Here is a 25,359-nt window from a genome sequence, read left to right on the forward strand (position 1 = left end):
ATATTTCAGGGTGATTATCTGATACAGTTTCTATAGTTGTAATATGCACAAGTATCTGTCCAACAAGAAATTGGTCCCTGCTGACTATTGGTACTTGGGGCACATTGCTTAACCTCCAGTAGTTAAAGTAGTAATTACAGGATTTTGTTTTACATACTTACTTAATAAGGATGTTAGGGAGGTGTTAGGGGAATCAAATAATACTCAGTCACTACTTTGCTTCTGGATTAACATTGTGGAACATTCATTATTTTATTTTAGGGTTGCATAAATGTGGCTTTTGCTACCCGTTAATAAAATGCTGGTAACCGAGTTTAGTATTCTTATATTTGAAGGTGCAGCTAACAGCTACAGGGTTTTCTTAACTTACCGTGAAACCTGGAAAGGAAAACAAAGGCTTGGAGGGTCACCTTCATTTTTTTATATTTGCATCGGCATTAGAATTGAGTGTTTGGACTTGATTAAGAACATACAAGCAGTAAAGGGGTCAAAGCACATATTCTGGAAATGAATTGAACTTGCTAAAGATAGTGTAAAGTCTAGTCTAATCAAGTTAGATTTTTTTCCTTGACATGAAATACTGTGGACTAATTTTGGGACTTTAGCAAATTCTGCCAGTGACTACCTCTTTGGGACTGGTACATACGAAATTACTCTTTTAATAGCTAATCAAAGGCAATTTATGACACATTTCCTAAAATAAGTAGTTATGAGGAACTTTGGTTCCTTGGTTATTGCTTGGAAAAAAGGATCCTATGGCTAAATAAATTTGGGGAACACTGGTTAAGCCAATTTAAAGAGCTGCGCTTACTGCAGGACTTTTCAGAAACTTTCATGTTAATACTGTTGTGAATCTCCAAGAGTGAGATCTAGAATGCAGCATTTCCCAAACTTCAACTCTTTTGACCACAGAACACTTTCTTTGTTAAGATTATTTATTATTTGATAGAGAGAGAGCGCACGCACAAGCAGGAGGAGTGGCAGGCAGAGGGAGAGGCAGAAGCAGGCTTCCTGCTGAGCAGAGAGCCTGATGTGGGGCTGGATCCCAAATCCTAGGACCCTGAGATCATCCACTGAACTGACTAAGCCACCCAGGTGCCCGAGAACCCTTTTACCCTACCACCCCATTCATTGTCTTATGCTATCAGTATCCCAAGGAACACATTTTCAGAAATTTATAAGTCTGTCATAAAAATTCCATTTTTCTTTATATTTGGCGAGTCTAGGTGGATAGTACAGAAACCCTTTGTACTTTCTAATGACACTGTGGCAGAAATCCCAGTATCAAATGTTATATACTTTAGAAATCCTTAGTGGTGGTGACTGTAGTAGCACTTGGGTTTTGTTTAAAGAAAATCTGAAATTCTTTTGCCTATAGTGGTAAGACGGGATGAAATATTCAACTTCTCCACACTTGCAGATTGGTCTCTTAGAGATATTACCAGAGGAATTATAGTGGGTTTTTTTTTTTTGACAATAATGTGATTCTGAATGAATCAGTCAAATAGCTCAGCTTGAAAATTTGCTGACATTTGTATACATGGTTACCCTCATAGTAGTCGGTGGCTCTTCCTGTTCATTTTTCAACTTTTTTCACTCATGTTTTTATACAACTTCCTGAAATAGTGTATGGCACACTAGATGCATATGTTTGTGTGTGTGTGTATACACATGTTCATACCCAATCATTTTATTTCTGTTTGGCTTGATTCTTTTTGCTTACATGACAATAAGAAAGAAGTTATTTGGAAGAGATGAACAAAAGAAAATGCGTCTTACAATATACAGTTGTACTTCTAGATTCATCTTAGAGTCAAAACTACAGAGTCAACTTTAGAAAAGTCACCACATAATGCCTTTCAGTCTAATAAGGGGCATTTACCATTTTTGCTGTTGATGGTATTATTATTAATAGCTGCTATTTATTAAAACTTGCTACATGTTGATACTGCAGAGAAGCTACTCACAACTCTTAGGTATCAGTACCACATTTTAAAACTGAAGAAACTGAGGTTTATGGAATTTGAATAATCTATCCCCTCATACATCTAGTAAGCAGTAGAATCCATCTGACTGCAAAGTTCCAAGCCTTTAATTAAGACGTTTGAGATAAAACAAAACCATTTTTTCTCAGAAATTATGTTCTGCAGGTTTGTCATGCAAATAGTGAACTCAAAAGAGAGTTACTACAAATTGTCTAAGTCATGGTTCGATAATTCATCACAAAAATGGAGTTAAGATTGAAATTTTGGAACATTATTTTAAACTCCAGAAAATCTGCAGATGGAATTATAAAAAATACATAATACAGGGTTATATAGACTAGTCAGAAGAAAACTGACTTGGATTGATACTGAAAAAAGGGACAATGCTTATTACAAAAATATACTTTGGTGTGATAGGAAATTGTATTCTCTGGGACCTGTAAATAATGGACTAGACATTCAGAAGAATACAGTTTTTTAAAACATAACAATTAGGGATTCTTGGAGTTCATTCTTCAATCTTAAAAACCCATAAATCACAAAATTTACAAATGGAATCAAATGAAAACAAAAAATGAATTGTGAAAGACTCACCAGGTAGAAAGGTATTTTTAAAAATTATTAGAGTATCTGGCTTTTCACTGTCTTCATCTGTGATTAGGTAGACTGTTGTTTTCAGAATATTACTCGGATATACCCTTATTCATTATGAAATATATATAACATGAAATTTATGTTTTTTGGAATTTATCATTGTAAATTTACCATTTTAACCAATTTTAAGTGTACAGTTCTGTACATTAAAGTGCAACCACCACCGTCATTCATATCCAAAACGTGTTCACCTTTCCCAACTGAAACTCTGTAGCCACTAAACACTAACTCCCTGCTGTTCCCTCCCTGCCCTGGGCAACCATCATTCTACTTGCTGTCTCTGAATATGACTCTTTTAAATACTTCATATAAGTGAAATACAGTATTTGTCTTTTTGTGATGTCTTATTTGGTATAGCATAGTATCTTCAAGGTTCACCCATGTGGTAACATATGTTAGAATACCCTTTCCTTTTAAAAGGCCGAGTAATATTTCATTGTATATATCTATCACATTTTGTTTATCCATTCGTCTGTCTGTGGACATTTGGGTGACTTCAACCTCTTGGCTATTGCAAACACTGCTGCTGTGAACATGGGCATACACATATCCAGTTGAGTACTGCTTTTTTTTTCCATTCTAAAAACTAACCACTTTACAGAAGACAGTGATCTAATTTGTTTATGGTCCCTTAATTTCCAAAACCTAAATCTGAAAAGTGACCAGGTCCTTTTTAAATGAAATGCCTATTATAGACTATGTTTTTATTTATAAAATACAGCCTTAAAATTCAGACTCTTGCCATAGTCAAGTTTTACATTCTCCTAATTGAAACTTTGATTTAAGGCTGAACTAAAACCTTATAAATAGGCTGATTTCCTCCCAGTTGTAAAAATGTATAATTTCTGTGTCTGCAGCAGAAAGACTTTGTGAGAATTATAATGTGGAACTATGGAAGATACTATTCCTTCCTTGTCCTTGGAGACTCTGGGTAAAAGCAGGCAAGATTAGAGCAAACAAGTAGCAGGATGGAGAGCTCAGAATTACTGATAGAAGTTTATCCATGGTGACATGTTCAAGTCCACAAATGACTATATGTATTCATGGTCAGACCTTTCAAGTAGAAATATTCTTTGTCCCAGTTGAAGAAGAAAAATGTCTAGTATTTGCCAAGCTACTTGCATTTCTGGCTATTACATGTTAGAAAACCGAGGCAAACTTATCAATCCTTTCTCTTAGTACTTAGAGTATACACTTTATAGGAAGACAATCATGACTCATATAGATGAATACAAATGTCTCAGACAAAGAAGATTCCTTAAAATTTTGGTCAGTAAGGTGCCTGGCAAAGCAGAGGTCTGATTCTTTATGTAAATTCAGATTGGTGGTAATTCTTTCAGAAAATATGAGGGAATAATAGAGGTGTTCTTATTTTGTAAAACAGAAATATGGTCTGTCATCAAGCTTAAAAGACCTTCTTTTCTTCTCATTTACTTTATTGGACTTAGACCTCTCAGCGGTGAAGTAATTATGCAGGTGCGTGGGCAGCATCTGGAGCTTGATTCTGAACTATGCCACTTTGTTGCATTACTTAATTCTGAGAAATTAGCAATGGAGGTTTGTTCCTTACTAAGGAGCAGGGGGACCACATAAAAGGTGGTGTGTTTTGTTTTGGAGTTTGTTTTGTGTGAGTGAGGGGTGTATGTGTGTGGGTGTGTGTGTGAGTGTGTGTGTGAGAGAGAGAGAGAGAGAGAGCGATTGTTTCTGTGTTACAAATGTTCATTTTCTATTAGGATTTTTGAGCTATTAGAAATAGCTGACAGACCTATTTTATTCCTTTCAAAGGCCCTGGCTAGATTGGGTTCTTCTGGGTGACTAGCTTTGTTGTAAACCAAATTCGCTTTTATATTTAGTATTACAATATGTCATTTTCTAAGGCAGTATGAGGCTAAAACCACTGTAAGCAGCACAATTATATTTTTCCCTCTCAGGGTGGACTATTTTGTGATCATTGTTATTCTTGATTATTTTAGGTAACTGGACTTGGCTCATTGAGAATAATGAGGGGGCTTAAACACTCCCCCTCATTTAATATTAGTGCCCACGATAGCATCACCCAGATTGATTTTTCTCATGAAAAGAAAAGCTGTACCCGAGTCACTTCTAAGTACACTGTTGTCATGGGGCCCATTCTGGAGGTGCTTAGGCCAGACCAGTTTTGGCAAGTGTCGGTGGCAAGAGTCCTAGCTAAAATATACTTTTTGGAGAAATAAATAATATATATCAAAAATAGTATGCACAATTAATTAACCTAATTTGCAGTCTACATTTTGTTGCAATTTTCCTAAAGGCAGGTTGACCTGACTTCTAAAACTTGTACAATTTCTTGGTTTCAGTGTCTGAGTGTTTCTCAGGTCGCATAAGCATTTAATTTAAGGTGTAGTTTGGAACCTAGATCATTTTGTACCCTCTACTCAAAATTATTCATTAAGGTGGCATGACTCAGTATAAACTGTGGAAATCTAGAAGCCTCTTTTTAGCCACTAGTTTAATGCATTCTTTCATTGTTCCATGGTTGCGCTAAATGTACAGAGATGTGGCCAGCAGAATGTGGAAGGAGAAACTAAAGGGTAATAACCATTCCCAGTATGGGTCATGGCTCCTGAATTAGAGGGAACTATCTGAATTCATAGAGCACCTACTATCACAGAAATTAAAAGCAGTTCCTTATCCTTTCTCTCAGATCTTCAGATCTCCAGTTGGAATCCCTGTGTTCAGCTTTAAGGGCCACAGGCATAGTGCCTTTGCGTAGAAAAGCAGAAAAGGCCATCTGTAAAAAGGTGAAGGTGTGAGAAAAGCTGAAAATAGGCTTTTGCAACGTCAGAGCTCTGGGTTCTTGCATTTCATAAGATGGTAAACTACAAGAAATCGACCCTGTTCTTAAGCTATCTATAAACTTCATGGCTTTGCTTCTGGGAGGCTGACGTTTCCCCTTTAATCGTGTTTAAACAGTCCATCCTGCAAATCTGGTCTAAACTTTGCCTTAGGAATTTATGATATAGTAGGAGAGATAAGTTATATAAATACTTATGGTCCTACATAGGAAGTGATTTTTGCCAAAGAGAGGTGGTACTGGATGAACAGATACTCTGCGTCTGTAATAAAAGTAGAACCGTATTTAAAGCAATTTATGAAAGTATGTAATCTGGCCCATCCCTTGTCCACTTTGAGTAAAAGCAAAACACTACCGTTTTTTGGCTTGTTTTTATCCTATATGGACAAAAGTCCCAAATTCCAGGAATGTGTATCAATTGTTAATATCAAATTACCACATACAAGGTACTACATTATTTGAGAGGTTCATAACATGTATTTTGAAGGGAAAATTGAACTTACTATGGAAAAAATTAGAACCTCAGAAATAGAGCACATTTAAAAGAGTGTGTAAGCACACACATGCACACACAGAGTTCATCAAAGAGTAACTAGAACCAGTGGGGTTATAGCTCTGATGCTTGGCAAATGAAGAAGATTAAAAATTAATAGTTTAGATTCCATTTCTCTCTTGTCCCATGGAAATGAATTCATATTTTGTGTCAGTTCAATAAATTGATATCTACCTCCTTTTCTGAGAATCATTGCTTGAGATATTCTTCATTTTTTTTTCAGATGAAAGACTGAAGTGGTAAAGATAATTTAGAACACAAATATTGTATGAAATCATTATTACATTAGATGCGGTCTAAAATCATACTGAGGCATTTAACAATATATTTACTTTTGTCTGAACATTTACAAAATAAATATTGAGTCTACTTATAAGGATCTAATGTATCCTTGAATCATGAGGACCTGAATGTGTGAGAGAAGAGATTTGTATCTTAGTGTCCTGGAATAATAAGATGCTTATACCAATAAACACTGGAGGCAATGATTCCAGTCTAGAGTATCATACAATAATATGTTCTTACCACTTCTAGGGGACAATGTTGGTAGTAACTTGAGTACTTTAAAATAATTTTATGTTGGGGCATTGTGCAGCAAATAATACTCAATTTTCAGTTCCTATTTTATAAGCATGAGAAAATACTTTTTCAAAGATTTCCTTTAAAGGCAAGGAAAGAAAGCCCTCCTCCATATTCTTTGCCCTTCCTTCTAACTTTAAACTACTTAAGATGTGGTTATCCAAAATAGTAGCCTTTGGAAAACTTCCCTTTTCACCATTGATAACAGTTTTGAGTTCTTTAAAGGCTTACTGTTAGCCCTCTATCTAGAGTCGTAGATATATTTGTTGTAGAAGCAACTTCCAGATTTTTTTTTACATTTCTCTCACTTTTTAAAAAAGATTTTATTTATTTATTTGACAGAGAGAGAGAGAGATATTACAAGTAGGCAGAGAGGCAGGCAGAGAGGGAGGGGGAAGCAGGCTCCCCACTGAGCAGAGAGCCCGATGTGGGACTCGATCATAGGACCCTGAGACCATGACCTAAGCCCAAGGCAGACACTTAAACCACTGAGCCACCCAGGCGCCACTCTCTCTCACTTTCTAAGTAAAGAATAAATATTCAATATAAAAATCTTGTTCTAAAGAGCCACATTATCTGGGCTGCTTCTTTACAAAAGAAATTTAAGAACCCTTACTATATAATAAAATAGGCATGGACAAATGGTAACTTTTTAAAAAGTTCTATTGGAACAAGAGTTTCATGGGTGCTAAGAATTTTTAGAGATGGGAAATGGTATTTAATACATTCTATTGAGAATGAGGATCTAATGATTAGCATCAAATTTGCATTTTCCACATGTTTAAAATTTAAAAGTGAGGAAAATGCAGTAAAGTCATGCAAGTGTAGATTTACAACTTGTCTCATGTTCAGAAAGCTCATTTTTATTAATTTTGAACTTTTTTTTTACCTCAGCTCACGAAATTATCCTGTAAATAAACATATTAGAACTATAGGCTTCGTCATTCAAATTAGATCAGCATGATATTATCCCCATTTTTAGCCCTCATTTTTAAGTTTATACGTTGATATGCCAACTTTTGTGCCCTTTCCAGTGATGAAAGAAAAGATTAGGAAAAGCCATAAAAATAAATTCGTCAGAAGCTTTTATTAATGAGATTGCCCAGAACTCAACTTCCTGTGGCTTTCTCCAGCTACTTTCAGAACTGCTCTTTATGGTCCACAAAGCTGACTTAGAAAGTTCCCACTACTCCTACTTCACTGAGGATAGGAGAAGAGTCTCTTAAATTTTTGAATCACGATATTGTACACCTGAAACTAATAGGACACTGTAGGCTAACTATACTGGAATTAAAAGAAAAACTTAAAAAAAAAACCCACTTCTTCAGGTTCCTTTAAACCAAAGCCATTCTTCTAAGATGACCTTCTGTTGCTCCCTAGCTAAGGGAGATTGATTTACTTACCTAGGTTGGGAGAAGTCTGCTACGCCTCAGAAATTAGCAGAGAGGTTGTTGCGTATAAGAACAGTAAATAACTACACAGAGTGGCTGGTTACACTACACTGCTAATGAGGTCATGGGTTCAATCCCCATTTACACCAGTTTGCTTCGTTTAGCTAAACATAGACTGCACCCACTCACAAGGGGGCTCAGATAAGAGCATGTGGATGACCCCGTACCACACCCAAAACTTCAGCCTCGTCTCAGCAATAGGAAACATGCTACATTTGGAATACCCAACACTGCGCTTTCTCCCAAATAGTTAATTCTGACTCAGTAGCCATGCTGACTATGAACACACCCGTCGGCAGGATGGAAATCTCCTCAGTTACTGTTAATCCTTGTGCCTGAGACAAGAAGTCTCTCTCTGTCTCCATCTTGCTTAGGGTAAAAACCAAAGTTATTCCAAAAGCTCTAGTTCAGTTAGAGTGAAGTTAATGCCTTACAGTGCCATCACCCTCTGTCTGCCCCTGCCTCTCTCCCCATCTCATATTCCCATCCTTCTTGGCTTTTTTTTAAAAAGACCTTATTTATTTTTTTGAAAGAGAAAGAGCACGAGTCGCAGAGGGGCAGAGGGAGAGGGAGAAGCAGACTCCCAGCTGAGCAGGGAGCCTGACACAGGGCTCAATCTCAAGACCCCGGAATCATGACCTGAGCCAAAGGCAGACACTTGACTGAGCCACCCAGGTGTCGCTACTCTTAGCCTTAAGAAGCATGGCCTTCGGGATGCCTGCGTGGCTCAGTCGGTTAAGTGACTGCCTTCTGCTCAGGTCATGATCCCAGGTGCTGAGATCGAGTCCCCCTGCTGAGCAGGGAGCCTGCTTTTCCCTCTCACTCTGCCTGCTGCTCCCTCTGCTTGTACACACTCTCTCTCTGGTAAATGAATAAGTAAAATCTTAAAAAAAAAAAAAAAAAGCATGGCCTTCAAGGTCCGAACCTCTCACTCCAGCCATGCACAATTATTCACAAATACAAGTCTTTGATGTCTCTCTGGCTTTGAACCTTTTTTTTTCTTTGCCAGCCACGCCTCTCTCCACCTCTACCCAGTCACTACCTATCCTTCAAGACGCAGCTTGCTCATCACTTCTATGAAATTTCCTTGACACTCCCAGAGGAAAGTTGGTCAGCCTCTGTGTTCGCTCAGCACTTTGTTCCGGCCTCTGTGATTACAACTTGACACACTGGTTTGTAATAATTAACCTTCCACATTTGTCTCTCCCTTTTGAAATTGTCCTGAGCCATAGTTTACCAAGCCACATCAAGGCAAATAAATAGAAAACAGCCTCATTACTTTGTAGCAACTTGATCCCAATGACCATTTCTACTCTCTTCCTTTCTGTCCGCTTCTGTCAGCTTACGTTTGTCATCGTTCCCCGCTGCCACTGTACTTGAGCTATTATAAGTTTCTGATTCTGACTGGTAGTGAGAAGGGTAGTTTAAAGCCAACTGGAGTTAGACCAATCTAGGGGGTAGGGGTCCTTATCCAGAACACCTCAGAAAGCAAGTTAACATTGGGTTGATCTCTTGGGATAGGTTCTAGAAACAATTGAAGAAGCTCAGGCTGGAAGGAATCCTTACGGATCCTCTGGTCCCGCCCTTATCAGCTACTTGAATTTCTCTTAAAATCTCCCAGGAAATGGGCATCTAACTCCTCTACAAATATCTCCATTGACTGGGAACTCACTACTAGTTAAGTAAACCATTTACTTTTCAAATACCTCTAAACCCATTGCCCCATCTCTAGTTACCACATCACTTTAGCTGAAGTGCCAGAAGTAAAAAATGGCCTATACTTAGCACTTTATTCTTTATAGAAAGCCACACTAACCAGCAGTGATTAAACTTACCCTCTGAGTAATGTCTGAGCCCTTAGAAGTTGAGGAGTGGTAAGACACATAGCTTTACAACTGACTCCCATCCACCCACCCTTCAACAATTTTAACTGGCTCCCCATTATTGAAACCTTTGAAGCTCCTGCCACCGCAACTTCTCTCACTGTCTACATTAGACTTCTGGAATTGGCTGGGCCAGAGCGCCTATAGATTCCAAGATAGAATGGGTACTAGAACTTTTAGTACCAACCGTCCCTGGTACAAAGTTGGAACTAGAGTTAGAACACAGGTCTTCTGACATTCCCTGGGACTGTCACTGCAATTTTCACAACAGAAGACCTCTATAAAAGTAGGAAAATATATTTATATTAGTTTCATGTTAGGAAGCACAACATTCCAGGGCACCCTCTAATAGAACAGTCATTTTGTAACATAAAGTCTCAACACCGAAGTTATCTGCCTTGTGTCACCTTTTTGGCATATTTCTCTAAAATGAAGAATAAATACCCTTAGAGCTATTCAACCATAGTAACAGAATCTGTGAGACAAGCCTGAAGCAAAACCCAAAGCAAATACACACACACACACACACACACACACACACACAGATATGGGTGTATGACCTTTATTCTTATCTTAGATTTCCCTTTTACTCCAACATGGCTTCCAACATACTGCTAGTTAAGTTTCCTAATTACAGTAATCACTCATAAATTCTCTTTGTGTGTTTGTCTTGGACCTATCCAAAGTATTTTATGTAAGTCACCTCATTTCATCTTGCCAATTATATGTGATGTTGAAGGTACTTCACTTCTACCACAGCTAGTGAAAAATAGGACTTAGGTTAAGTCACTTGCTGAATCATAGCTAATACATGACCGTATCTGAATTTGAACCTGATTGTATCTGGCTCTGTAGTCTGTGTTCCCAGCCACTGCCTATACTGCTTTCTCCTGCAGTGACATCGCTCGCCTCCATTCACAGGAAAAACAAACACACACTGAATAACTCTTCTCTTCATGCAGGGACTCAGTTACTCAACCCAGTAGTCCAAAATCCCTCACACCTGCAATCCCTAAGTTCCAATCTTTACTCAGCTTCTCCTGGATTCTCTTTCCTTTTGGAATCCTGCCGCATGCCATCTCCCTCCTGCCTGTTTTCTTCACAGCTGTGCTCTTGGTCCCGGTTGATGTTCTGAATCCATATAGTCCCTTCAGAACAGATCATCTCCTCAGGGACAACCCCCCCACCCCGAGCTTTGAATTGCTTTGTGCCACATCCACATCTCATCCCAGCAAGTTTACATGGGATAAGAGTTAAGCCTTCAGATTTCCAGTCAGGTACAAGTGGCCGAAATCTACTCTGACTTTTGCAAGGGCTTAGGGAAGTCTTCCCCATAAAGGGTCCGTAGATAAAAGCCCCAGCTCTGCTCTTCTCTACACCTGGTAAAAAGGGGAGGCATTTCAGGGGTGAGAAGTTAGTCCATTTCTTAGAAACTGTAATTAAGGAAACAGATTCCAAATTTCCAAGTAATTTAGATCAAATTTATTGCTTTAGTTTTCATTTTTGCAAGGTGACATTCCTTGGGCAACTTAACCATAAAACAAGAAACAGCTATATAAACGGAGGATAAATATCCATGACAAGCATGTTTCTCATAGAGATTAAAAAGGAATTTTAAGAAGGAACTGGATGTATTCGGGCATGGATTATGTCTGTTGTACCATGCTTACATTTTTTACAATCAGAAGGGTTTTTTTTTTTTAAGAAAAATAATAAATTATCCAGATTCTGTCTCTTTCTGATTGCATTTGGGATTTGGGGATCTGAGTATCTGAAAAGCAAGGGAGGTTTTTTAAAAGTATTTTTTTTAATTGTATACAGGTCTTTTATGGTCACATTATCTTTTTCAAATTTGAGGTAAACGGTAATGAAAACTAGAACCTTAGGCATTGTATCTTGTTTTTGCTCTCGATCTACTTTAAAACTTCTTTTTCTGAAACAAATAGCACATCATCAGAAGTCTGTTTTCAGGATAGAGGCATTTCACAGTCTGTTAGAAAAATCCTTTCCATTCTTTTATTCATATACTGCCTGTAATTATTTTAAAATGAATGGCAGCATTGCTGGATACATTGTCCATGCCTCATGTCTCCTAATAGGATTGCCCAAGAATGTTGCCAGCACCTGAAGTTGTCATTTCACATATCCAGGCCCCACATACCACGGACTCATCGTGGCAACAGGGCAAATTAATGATGTTGTGAAAGAGAAACCAGCAAAGGGCTGCAGATGCCTACCCACGAGTTAGTCATGTCCGGAGTCTCTGGGATTTCAGGCTAACCAGGGCACCCAAGCGTCATTTGTAGGCTCGTGTCCAAGGCCAGAGAGGTGAGAGGAAAAGGATGACGAGGCCTGATAGAGCAGACATTCTGCCACCTTGTCAAGTGTCAGAGTCGATGGCTGCCATTCTGTCTCTTGCCTAAGGTGTATCCCCTTTTAAGTTTGAGACTGAGAAAACCTTCCAGAAAGAACATTTTTGATTTCCCAGGCAAATAACTTAGTAAATACGCATGGCTCTCCAGTGTCACACAGCAGAGTTCTTCTGTTTTCCGAAGGATCCACCCAGGGTTTTCCCCAAACCCCCAGAGTTACTGCTTGTTCCTGTGTGAGCTTATTACCTATGGCTGGTCCCTCTGTTAGAGCACCTTATTTATCTTGCTTTGCTGTGTGCTTAATTCTGCACGTGATTTTCTCCCTTACTTAGGCTGGTAGTCCCTTAAGGACCTGAGCTAAATTTTTCACACTTCTGCATACCTTAAGTAGCTGTGGGGGATTTAGGCATCGATCAAAATAAATGTTCGAATAAGAGAGCAAGTTCCCTTAGTATACCACCGTCCTTGTGTACTGGAGAGTCGGGGAGTGTAAATTAATTCAAGTATCAGGAGCCACGGCCTATGCAAAGGAAATGAGAGATGAAGGTAACAGATTTTTGGACAGATAAATCATAGGAAAATAGAATCCATTTGTAGAAGTGATTTCATTTGGAGGAACCTAGACATAACCTAAGGTAAGACATATCTATATTTTGTTTTCTATATATAATTTTAGATCAAGGAACTTTTTGCTGTGTAACTGTATCAGCTGTCATTTGACAAAGGATGGGCATACCTCATTCTTATGAGAGGTTTTAGGTAGACAAAATGTTTAAGATATTCTAGTTGTAGCTGTTAAGGTCTGCTATTTAAAAAAAAAATGGGGACTCCTAGGTGGCTCAGTTGGTTAAGTGACTGCCTTCAGCTCAGATCATGATCCCAGGGTCCTGGGATCGAGTCCTGCATTAGGCTCCCTCTGCCTGCTCTGTCTGCTGCTCCCCCTGCCTGTGCTCTCTCTCTGTCACAAATAGATAAAATCTGAAAAAAAAAAAGAAAAGTTTAAAATGTGCTCCCATGGGGTGCCTGGGTGGTTCAGTTGGGTGAGTGTCTGCCTCTTGGTTTCAGCTCAGGTCGATCTCAGGATCGGGCTTGAGCTCCTCATTGGGCTCCCCACTCCATCTGCCCCTTCCCCTTCTCTCTCTCTCTCTCTCTCTCACTCTCAAATTGATAAATACACCTTTTTTTAAAAAAAGTGCTCCCACAGAAAAACTTACACATCCTCATTCTGCAGATGAGACAGAGAACCAGAAATGAACCAGAATAGTCCAAGATCCTGTGTATTACTTGTAGTGCACGGTAGCAACTTACAAGCATCTGGTGCCACAAGGGTCTATTGGAATTGTTTCATGAGGGAAACTTCATTCACAGTGGCACTGGTGTTCACCTATTTATTTATTTATTACTCCTTATAAGAGAGCGGTGGCCATTTCGTGAAGTTTTATAGCTCCTAGTCTTAAGAAGGTCGTGTGAGTGTGTGATAGTTTGTCAGAAATGATCTACTTGTGTTGGCTGAACACCTTGGGTGAGGGGGGCCAAAGTTTCAGGTAAGCAATCCCAGATCATGTTTTCACGTTGTGCCATTTATTAATATCTAGTGAATTATCCTTAATAATTCTGTTAATGAAACCATGTAGAGAGGCTGTATTGCCACAAAAATAAAACTTGAATTCAACAAATGAAACAAGACCTCACCCCCTTTCCCCAGGGATGAAGCTTTGGGCTGGGGATTGTGACAATCTTTGGATCGTTGTATTTAACAAGTTTGAAAATGTCCTTTTGAAGGGCACCTGGGTGGCTCAGTCGGTTAAGTGTCTACCTTTGGCTTAGGGCATGATCCTAGGGTCCTGGGATTGAGCCCCTATCCTGTCGGGCTCCCTGCTCTGTGGGGTGTCTGCTTCTCCCTCTCCCTCTGCCTACTCCCACCCCAGTCCTGTACATGCACGTACATTGTCTTTCTCTCAAATAATAAAATCCTTTTTTTAAAAAGTCCTTTTGAGAGGTAAGGCCTCTATCCTGTCTTTAATTCTCAGCTGTGGGAATATTCACTCCTGAATGTATCCCACCCTATTCTGAGCCCTACTTTCCTTGTCATTCCCCCGGCCATACATACTATGCAGTGACTGCCTGTGTAATGAATAAACCCTTTGGAGATTAAGCAGAGTGTTCAATATAACGGTTGGGGGGTGGGCGGGGAAAAAAGTGCTGTTTATATGTTGATATGCATTTGATAGGAATGTGTTAATTTCCACAAAACATCTGGTTTCAAACAAATGTTGTGAATGTAGGACATCTAAGGGGGTTAGAGAAGGAGAAGGGATTTACTGTGCTTAACAATTGCCAGTAGTTAGGCCATTTCCAAGTTGTGATTTTGTCAGACTTGGAAATGAAGCGGGATCAAATCTATGCAGCCCTTCTGTGGGAGAAGATCCAGATCCAGCTGCAGCAGGGAGCAGTTAACTAACTGAGAAGAACTAAGGCTCTACCCAGTGTCTCCTAGCTAGTTTTCCTTAATATGCTTAATATTGCCCTTTTTATATTCTGGGCTTAAAAAAAAAAAAAGACTGTCTTTGTGGTTTATTGGCTGAACTTGTTCAGCTGAATCTACTGTAAAAGGGCTTTCTTCATGGCCATTATTTTACTACAGTTTTCAGTGTTCTTGCTGTTCTACTTCTTTTCTTAATAAGGTAATTCAAACTTAGAATAGTTACTATAGTTTCAAAGCTTGATTGAAAGATGCATTCAGTATTTTCTCTAAATAAGCAGCAATTATAACAACACAGCTGTAGTTAAAGATAGAATTTATTATAAATCCTGACAGTCACGCTTTTCAGTTACATCAGGCTGAAATAAGGTCTGTTCAGTTGAATTCTACATTTATCGAGCATATAACTCTGAGCAAGGTATCAGATTAGGTTGTGGAGGTACAAAGACGAGTAATACATAGTATCTTCAACCAGTGAGTGTATAGTCTTGTAAGATATGACGGGACATGTGCACAAAGGAATGACAAAGAACATAGTAAGTGCTACGTTAGATGTATAAACAACACTGCTGGAAGCAAGAGAAGCCAGGTCTGGTTGCCCAGGCTGGGGCAAGGTTTCACTGAAGAACTGACATTTAAGCTGAATCTGTGGACATTTCAGACCCAATTTGAACATCCAAAAGTGAGGATGTGAAGAAGGTATGCATGATGTGTCCAAAAAACTTTCTAAGCCAAATACAAGGAGACAGAACAGTGCCTGCTGTTCAGGGGAGAACTGTAACCCTGTGTGGCTTGAGCTCTATTGAGGATAGTGGGAGATAAAATGGTAGATGGGGGCCGGAGTTTACTCCCCCACCCCCGCCCCAAAGCAGTGAATTGGCATTGAAAGATTTTCAGCAGAGTAACCGTGTCATTCAGGGATGACTCTGGCTGCTTATATATAGGATGGGATGGCAAGGATAGGGATGAGAAAACAGTTAGAAGGCTAATTTTTAATATTCCAAATGAGAGATGCTACAGATGTGAATTAGATTTGTAGCAGGAAGGATGTAAGAAGACACAGAACAGAGGCATGGGAGCACCAGAACAAGAGGAGGCTGTGTGTGGGGAGGGAAGTAAAGAGATGAGTTACAGGCAGATCCAAAGGTTCCTTCTTCCATGATGGGGAGATGACACCACTAATGGGCAGCCTGGGAAGAAGCACGTGTTTGGCACATTGCTTGTAAAACAGTCATTTTTAACGCCAAAGTGATTTGGACCTTAATCTGAGGTCCCTTTTTTTGTTTCTCAATTTGATCACGGAGGATCTTTTTAAATTAAGAATGTATTGAACATCACTTCCTTTCAGGACAGAGTAGTGACAGAGGAGTCTATGATTTAATATCTTATTACACGATATAGTATTATTTATTTAATGTATTATCTTACGTAAACGTTTAATAAGGACAGTAGAGGAGCAAGACCCAGAGAGCTCTGTTTTCTTTTGGCCCATGCCACCAAGCAAAGCTTAGACAATAAAAGATCATTTTTTATAGGGCTACCACTTGCTTGAAGGAACACTGATGCTATAACATTTGTGAAAGTACAGCCGAACCCTCAAAATTCCTCTTTGTAACCAAATATACATTTTGTGGATGAGAAAGCTATAAAGAAATAAATGTTTGTAAACACTGGGCGGTTGTTATGGAATTTAAATATCTGTACTTAGTACCTAAGAATGTCTGGGTTTCAAGGCTGAATTAAAATAGATTCCAGGCTTCCTTAAAGGTAAACAGCACATCTGTTGATTTGTCTAGGACAATGGAAACTGACTGATTTTTGTATTATGATACAAGTCAGCATCTTCTCTTCCATCTATTTAGCAATACTTTCGGGTAATCACTTCTCCTTTGGGGAACTTTCCAGATGTTTTGTGAATATGATTCCAATTTAGGAGAGTTGTTTTTATATCATCGCTGAGTGATGTTCTAACTCTGAAACACTTACTTAGACTGGTGTAATTCCAGCCAAGGGGTCCTCTAAAATGTGTGTAGGAGTGCCCTGTGACGCTTGGGCTCTCTTGACTTGCCTAGATTCTCAGAGCTGTCTAGATTCTCAGAGCTGTCTGTGGGGGCAGTTTACTGGAGTCAAAAAATCCAGGCCCTCTTGCTGTAATTTGCATTAACAAAGAAAATAACATTTCCAGGTATCAGCCGGGGTCACTTACGTTTGGAGCAATGTTCATATAGGACAGTGAAAATGAAGAGTCAGTACCATGAGATGATTAAAATGCTTCCCTAGGGGGAGAAAAGAAAAAAACAAAAAGCTCCCGTAGGTACAGATGTCCACTTGTCTTTTCCAAGAGGAAGAGAAGCCCTGAAATTCAGTGAAAAATGACAGGGTCGTTGCTGTTGCTGTTGTAGGCATAGTCAAAAAACGGTTTTTCAAATAAAAGATCACAAACTTTAAAAAAATGTTAATGTATTACAATAGTCTGGCATTAGGTAATGAATTTATGTTATGACTACATTTGTTTCTTAGTATTTATTTAGAAAATTGAGAAAATTCATAGTCTGTGCTTGGTTTTATCCAGGTATAGATTATGCTGTTTATGATTTTCCACAGAAAAACCTTCCCAAACAGGAGCCACCCCAGGCTGCCTTGCCCTGCCCAGCAGTTGGTTTGTGCCCTGTGTTTGCTGACTACCTTAAATAGTTGCCCAAGCCAGGCATAATTTTAAAAGTAAAATTTCTCATTTTAAGAGTCACAAGCTTATGGTCCAGTTGTAGATGATTTTTGGACTGTGGACCTTCTTATTCCCCTTAACACCAATGACAGAGATGCCACAGCTGATCAACCCAGTTGATGAAGAGAGACCCATGTTGTAAAAGGGAGTACAGACTTTCTTGCCCAAAACCGCTTCGCAGAATTTTTTTCCCTGTAAAATTTACCAGCTAGCATTTCACTTTGGAACATTGACCTATGATTATTTTATTCAGTATTCTTGTGGGACCCCTATCAATTTTAGTGTCCCAAATTTTCTTAAGTGGACACATTTGGTAGTTCTGGTATTTTCCAGGTTTCTATAGAAACTGGAAATCTTGGAGCCTTTAAAAAAAAAAAATCTTATTGTTCTGATTTACAGTTCTATATATGAAAAGAGGGAGTCTTAGCACCTGAAACCAAATGAAATTAGTGGAATACCCATCCATGATATGCTGGTTCTGTGTGCTGTGCTTAAGGGAGATGTGTACGAATCCAGGAGCTCACAATATAATCTGCATGGTCAGATGGGTCCTTGTGACAAGACGCCTGGGCCTCTAAGACTGTGAGCCATGCTCACAGAGCGAGATGAGAGCAGGATGGAGGTGTGAGGTGTAACCACCACTGAGAATATTTCCTCTGGACAGCAATGCTACTTTGTTGGGCTTTCATTTGATATCTGTCTCATAATGACTGAATGTTTCCTACTTACTTTACAGGTTTCCCAAGAAGGTTGTGGCTCTGCCTTTTATTTTGTTTGTTCTGGTGCAGAGGTCTATGACCCCAGGGCATGGAATTCCCCCCCCACCCCGCCCATTTTACAGCTTGATGTAACCCAAGGTATTAAGAATTTGTAACTTCTTTAGATCTGACAGGAAGTGACTGAACTCGTCAGGAGGCCTGCACCATATTTTTGAGTCAGTTAATGACCTACCATAAGACTTGTACATATAGGTGCTTCCGTGTGATTCTGACCATAGCCGAGTAATGAGCCACACGGAAGTGGATATAGAAGTTCCCTAATTCAAAATAAGTGCAGGAAGTCAGTATGATCAATAAAGAATGAACTTTTTAAAGTAGCTTTGCTTGTTGTAATGCCACAGATAGCTCAAAATGGGTGAAGAGGGTACTACTGAGTAGCCATCTTCCAGAGAGATGCCTTTTAATCTAAAAAGAAGATTCATAATTATGATAGCACTGTGCACAGAGATGGCTAATTCTAAAGTCCTGAAACGAGTTGCTCTCTCTTCTTCCCTCACAACCTTAATTGAGAGGTTGATTTGTTGAGCATAGCAAACCCTTCTTTTCCAGTCAGCGTAGGTCTGTTTGAATTAGCACAAATTTTGCATTAGTGGAGCACAAATTAATGACGTTGTATTCTGTTACGAAGAGTTTGCTTTCCATCACTGATAATTATTTCCAGGAAAGTTAAGTCCACAGAAAATATTCTCTCAGCTTCCTCAGTGCTGTTTGCCAACATCTAAGAAGTGGCTTTTAGTTACACAGGGGAGGGACAAGGCATGGCACTAGTGAAGGAAAATGAGGTACTATAACCTGGTCTTTCAGGTTTGTGGAGCAGGCTCTGAGCAGCATTCTAAACCAATATTATTCCTTATAAAAGGCAAACCAGACCTGGGAATTTGAAAGTCTAATGTGATTGAGAGAATGTGTGCTGGTGCATACTAATACTTTAACCCCTCTCAGCCTGGTGCGTTGTAGATCCTCTAAGCTGATAAATACTCGGGACAGCCCCACCAGAGAGAGGTCTATGGGTCTTCCCCAGAGTCAGCTCTTCTGCCACTAGATCATTCTCATAGCTTCCAAGGGTTGATCTTCATCAGGTCCCCTTTTCCCTTTGGACTCTCTCTCCCCCGACATCCCACAGAGAACCAGAAGAGTGGGCACAGGATTTTGTAAAGGATTCTTTTTATTTGTGAACCAATGTCTGATTTTTCTTTAGGCCCATGTTCCTTTAGAGAGACTGTTACCTTGTGCTTTTTTTTCTATGCCTGCCCTTGCTCATGGTGATTCATCCAGTTTGTAAGATGTTCCTTTATAAGAAGGTGTGAAAGGCATAAAAATAGACTAGTAATATGGGCCCCTATATGTTTCAAACTACAACAAAATAGTGATAATCATCCCACAAACATAAGAGGCCATTGAGCTCCTTCAGGATGCAAAGCATCTGTGTTTTCCTTGGGAGGGGAGAAGGCCTGTGAGATCAGAGCAATGCTAACTCTATCATGGAAGTGAATTATTATCTATTTATAGCAGTCTATGAGTTTTGGATGGAAAAAGGTTGCCAAACTGTGCTGCACTGTGAATGCACAGTAATTTAACTAAAGACTAAAAAGGCCAGTTACCACCTAAATGAACAGCATTTCATAGACATCAAACAGGGGAAAACACATTTCAGTGGAGAGTTCTTTTAAGCTGATAAATAAAAGGATATTTGGCATCTAAGGCAATGTTGGCTCTTTAATACAGTAAAACCAGTAGGGCCATTTTAGTGTTTATTATCTTACCAATAAATGTATATGAAACTCGAGACTACCTTCCTCTATGCTTTCCTTCACTCATTAAATATTTACTCACCAGCTACTGAATGCTAGGCACTGGGTATAGAGTGGTGAGCAAAATGTACACAGTTGCCATACTCATGGAGTTTATGGTCTAATGACCTTATACCCATAACACACAAGTGGGTACGAAGGAGTCAAAAACTTAGTCATTGAGTTTCTGTAGCGTTTTGGCCATTAGCCTGGTAGCTTGGCTTTTACAAAGAGGATTATACCTGTAAAGCAAAAAGTAGTAGGGCCTTGCGAATTTAGGTGCTCCCCTCCTTCTCTTGTTGGTTTTTGTTTTACATCTCTAAAATGTGACTTAGTGTATGAGATCTGCACTTGTCATTAGTTGTTCTGGGTTGTGCCTAGAAGTGCCATCATGTCAAGGTAGTGCAGTGAAACTTCTCTGAAGTAAGGTGTCCCACAGAACTCCTATTGAACACACTCCAGGTGTATACCTATGCTTGGCACATAGCAGGCACTGAATAAATATTTGCTGAATGAAAGAACTCATGTTCATAGAGATTCTCTTCTACCAGCAATCATTAGGACTGCCATTTTTCCGTGGCGAGTTCTGCTGCTGTGGGGGAAATAGAGCTTTTGTCACGTGACAGAGATTTAAATTGCATGGCTTTTATCCATTGCATTTTTTCCATCCCCAAATGATGCCGTTTCCTTTTTGTATCTACTGTGGTTTTTCTAATATGTACTGTAGTACAGAATCAGCAGTTGTGATTTCAGCAGTGTAGTGCAAAGCTTTTCCAACATATTTTATTACCCCATGTGCTTGTCTCATGGAAACAAAGTCAGCGTAGGACCCTTTCAGTGGGAGAATCGGGTAATATTTAATGGTAATAGAATGGAAAACTATACAAGTGGGATTTTTCTTTGCCTTTGAAAATTGGGTTTATCAGATATGACCAATCAAGAGATGGAGAGCTAAAATACCCTTTTCTGTTTGATCAGGCTCACTTTTAAACATATTTGTTGAAAGGAACAAAGTAAAATCAGTTCCAAGTTAAGGGATTGGAAAGTACGTTGGACTGAAGTCTGAGAGGTTAGCAATACATCAAAAACCATGGGTTCTTCTCATCCTCAGTCTATGTGTGGCATTGTGATATTTACTTGAAAATGGGCATGGAGGTCATCTTTCCCTAACCAGCTTATAATTTACATTTTTAGGGGTGTCTGGGTAGCTTAGTCAGTTAAATGGCTGACTTTTGATTTTGGTTCAGGTCATGATCTCAATGTCCTGGGATTGAGCCCTGAGCCGTGTGTCAGGCTCTTTGAGCTACTCATGGACTGCTTGAGGGTTCTCTCTGTCCCTCTGCCTTTCCCCTTGCTCACATGCATGCTCTCTCTCTTTTTCTAAAATAAATAAATAAATCTTAAAAAATTAATTTGACATATTTATATACACACAACCAGAACATGCAGTGAGTAGCATTTACAACAGGGACAGATTCTCTCATTGTTAGAGCTTGATAAAAGGGCATTAAATACCCTATTTTTTAAAAAGATTTTATTTATATGTCAGAGAGAGAGAGAAAGCAAGCACAAGCAGGGGGAGGGGTAGGCAGAGAGAGAAGCTGGCTCCCCACTGAGCTAGGAGCCTGATGCAGGACTTGATTCTAGGACTCTGAAATCATGACTTGAGCAGAAGGCAGATGTTTAACTGACTGAGCCACCCAGGCATCCCTAAATACCTTATTTAAAAACAAAAACAAAAGTGTCTAACTTTTCTGCTGAACATTCCTTCTCTGTAGCTCAGCAATTAGGGAGAATTGAAGGGACAGAATGGATGGACTGCAAGGGGGAAAAAAGAGCAAAGAAGAAGAAGCATAATGAGGAAAAAAGCAACTCCTACTAGGTGTGTAAGAATAAAGTGAGACGAGGGAGTGAATTAGAAACGTAAGGAGGGGACTGGTGAAGACTACAGTTGCCACCATCACGGTGCTCTGCTCTTTCCCCAACCCTGATCTGCTCAGTTTCGAAATTCCGCATGGCTTCAGCATGAAGACAAGTGCCACGTGCCTGCTAGTGTTGAGTTATGCTGGGAAGCTCACTGCTTTACTGTTTTAGCTCTTCCCTGGTGCCCTTTGGCATTTTCTTCTTTGCTCGTTGAACATCCGTTTTGGAATGTTATTGGACTAAGACAGAGTAGGTCAACAGATATGTGAGAGGTCAGTGGATGGGGGATGATGGAAGTCAGGAGATGCAGAGTTTAGTCACTTTCTGCTCTAGTTCCCCGAAATGTCAAATGAAGAGTGATAGTGGATGATCTCTTGAGTGCTTGTAGCGCTGACATTGGATGACTCTATGACTATAGCGGACCTTGTTCTTCAAGGACACCTATTATGGTTTCTAATGTAATGTAGCTTTCACTTGGTCTACTTCATGGGGCTGTTTTGAAGGTCAGCTAGGCTAAAAGATGTGAAGACCCTTTGGAAACTATGAAGAATCATATAAAACAAAGATGATAGGAATGATTGATACTTTTCCCCCAAAGATATCACACAGTGATAAAAATTAAAATAGTTCCATTATGGGGCACCTGGGTGGCTCAGTGGGTTAAAGCCTCTGCCTTCGGCTCAGGTCATGATCTCGGGGTCCTGGGATCGAGCCCCTCATTAGGCTCCCTGCTCGTCAGGGAGCCTGCTTCCTCCTCTCTCTCTGCCTGCCTCTCTGCCTACTTGTGATCTCTGTCTGTCAAATAAATAAATAAAAATCTTTAAAAAAAATAGTTCTGTTGCAATCCATGTAAGGCAGGTTGCAGAAGCCTTAAAAACAGACATGTAGTTATGCTTCGTTTTAGAGAAATATGCCATTGGAAAGTATACAAAGCCAGGAACGAATTCAAAACCATTGCCTGTTTAAGCAGTGAGGGGGTTGAAGCACTAGGCTTTTTTCCCAACCCCCATTCTGCTTTTCAGGGTTACCGTTAAAACCCTAGACAGAAGCAAACAGTGGATCTTGCACATTTCTCTGTCACTATCATCCATCTGCTGTGCAAAAGCTGAGCTCTAACTTTAAAACCAGTGCTCAAGAGAACAGGTCATCTTGACCCAGTGGCAGAGCGTAAACACCTGTAGTTGCCTTGCACCCTGGCCTGTTCCAGTGTCTGGTGGAGGCAGCAGCTCTTGGCCTCTGTGTTAGTGTTTTATCTCCCCCACCCCATTTATTTCTTTCATCTCCTCTTTATGGTGTTTTACTATTCTTTCATCCTTCCTTACCTTACTAGAGTAGAAAGAGGAAAGAAAAGAGAAAAACATCCAGAAGGTGGGGGAGAGGGGAAGAAGAGAAGGAAAATAAAGATGAAAAAAGCAAAAACAAAAACAAAAAGGAAAGATGTTTCAGAGGTAGTGGGGAGAGGTGGATTCCTTTTCGCTCTCTTCCTAAGCATAATTGAGTTGATAAGTGTAGTTTGTAACTCATCTTGAAGACTGACTGAGCTCTCCTTTGTTAACCACTATAGTCCCCCATCAGTGACGTCTGAGAAAATCAGAGGCCCCATAGTGAGAACCAGCATGCTAGCTCTCAGCACACTCATACCATCTAGGGCTGGCAGTTTTAGAAAGGACAGTAAACCAGAGGGTCAGACCAGACTACCCTAACATGGCACGTAAGTTATAGTGACAGCATATGTTTTGCAGTTCAGGGTTTAATTCATAGATCTGATTACCATGGAAAGAATAGAGGACAAAAATTGCAGGACTCTCGTTGGGAGCATGAGAGAGCTTATTCATTCAGTTTGGAAAAGCAAAGTTAAAAATCAGAAACAGGCCCTCCAGTCTAGAGATGTCCAAAACTAGTTCTTCGGTCATGCTGTTAGGCCTTCTAGCAGATGAAATTTCCAGTTGTGGAAAGGCTTCAGAATAAGGGAAGTCTTCATGTCCCACGAATAGGGCTTATTTAATTTAGATAAAACATCTTTTTCAATGGCAGCAGCTCTGAATCACCAAGATGGAAATGGAGAAAACAAGAGAACAAAAACAAGCTAATACCTTGACTTTAAAAAGTACCATTTATCTAAGCTTCAGAACCTGCTCACACTTAGAACCTAAAGCCTTCAGTGAAACCCCAAGGGAAGCAGCATTAACTGGGAACATTTTTCCTTAAAACCGATTGAATGTGTATGCATGCATTTATGTTGATTTGCTAACATTCTAGAAGTGGTACCACGAAAGGAGAAGGAGCTCTAGAAGCAGGCAGCCCCGATGAGTTCAGATGTTAACCCTGTTACCTAGTTTTATGATCTTTGACAAGTAGCTTAATCTCACTGAACTCAAGGAATCTCAGTCTCCTTATCTGGAAAATGGGGAGGTTTTGAGGACTCCAACAAGGTAATACGTGTATAGTACTTGGCTCACGTAGCTCCTTCAGAGATAGTGGCTCTTCTTGTATTTAAAGCTGTTTTTGCTCATAGTATCATGTGTCTAGGTAGATTAGAACCAGTCTCCTAGAATTTGATCAGGAACTATACCTTTGCAGTCTCCAGAGAGGGGTGCACCTAGGTGATCCTTTGCAGGGTGAGAAGAAAAATTAGAAATTCGAGCTATGATCTGCCTTATCCAAAATATAAGGAAGTACTTAAACCCCACAAATCCTTAATGTATGGACTGACCCTGGTGCCCTCACTTGGGTTATATCTGAAGCTCACTGCCATATTCTAAATGAGGGATCTTGAGGAACGTGAGATCCCTGATTTGATGGAAACTGAGAGTGGCATACTCCTTTCATTTGCTTTCAGCATCTTGCAGTTTACATGTATCTGGTTAAGTGGATTGGTGGTTCTTGGTATGATCTTCAGCCAGTGGTTTCTTTGCAGAAGTCTCCTGCAGCCATCTGACCATTGTTCATAGGTTAGCTAAAGATAGATAAACTAACCCATGCAGGAGGGACAAGGGGCTTGCTTAAAAGATTTCCCGGCCAGGAACAATGGATTGGTGATAAAAGTAATAATACAGGCACAAGGTAAAGACAAGAAAATGGTGGAGCTAGCTGACACTTCTACAAGCTACCTTATAATTTAGTTGGACAAGTCCTAAAGTAAAAATGAAGATGATCTAATGAGACCTGACAAGATGTCAGCCCCCAAATAAAAAAGAAATGATCAAGAACGTTCCTGAAAATATGTATTTATACATGCTGTCTTTAACAACAAAGCTTACTCAAATATATATTGTACTTAGGATATATTAGCTAGTGATGGTAGTACATGTAAATACTTTGTAAATAAATATACATATTGGGGGTGCATG

At 39.6% G+C, this 25,359-nt stretch overlaps 1 protein-coding gene across 2 annotated transcripts in view; it reads left to right on the top strand.

Moving 5' to 3' along the window:
- AMMECR1 (AMMECR nuclear protein 1) overlaps window positions 1-25,359 on the top strand; it is a 114,204-nt gene that overhangs the window by 54,966 nt on the left and 33,879 nt on the right. The window lies entirely within an intron of this gene.

This window comes from Mustela nigripes, chromosome X, assembly GCF_022355385.1.
Source record: "Mustela nigripes isolate SB6536 chromosome X, MUSNIG.SB6536, whole genome shotgun sequence".
Classification (NCBI taxonomy): domain Eukaryota; kingdom Metazoa; phylum Chordata; class Mammalia; order Carnivora; family Mustelidae; genus Mustela; species Mustela nigripes.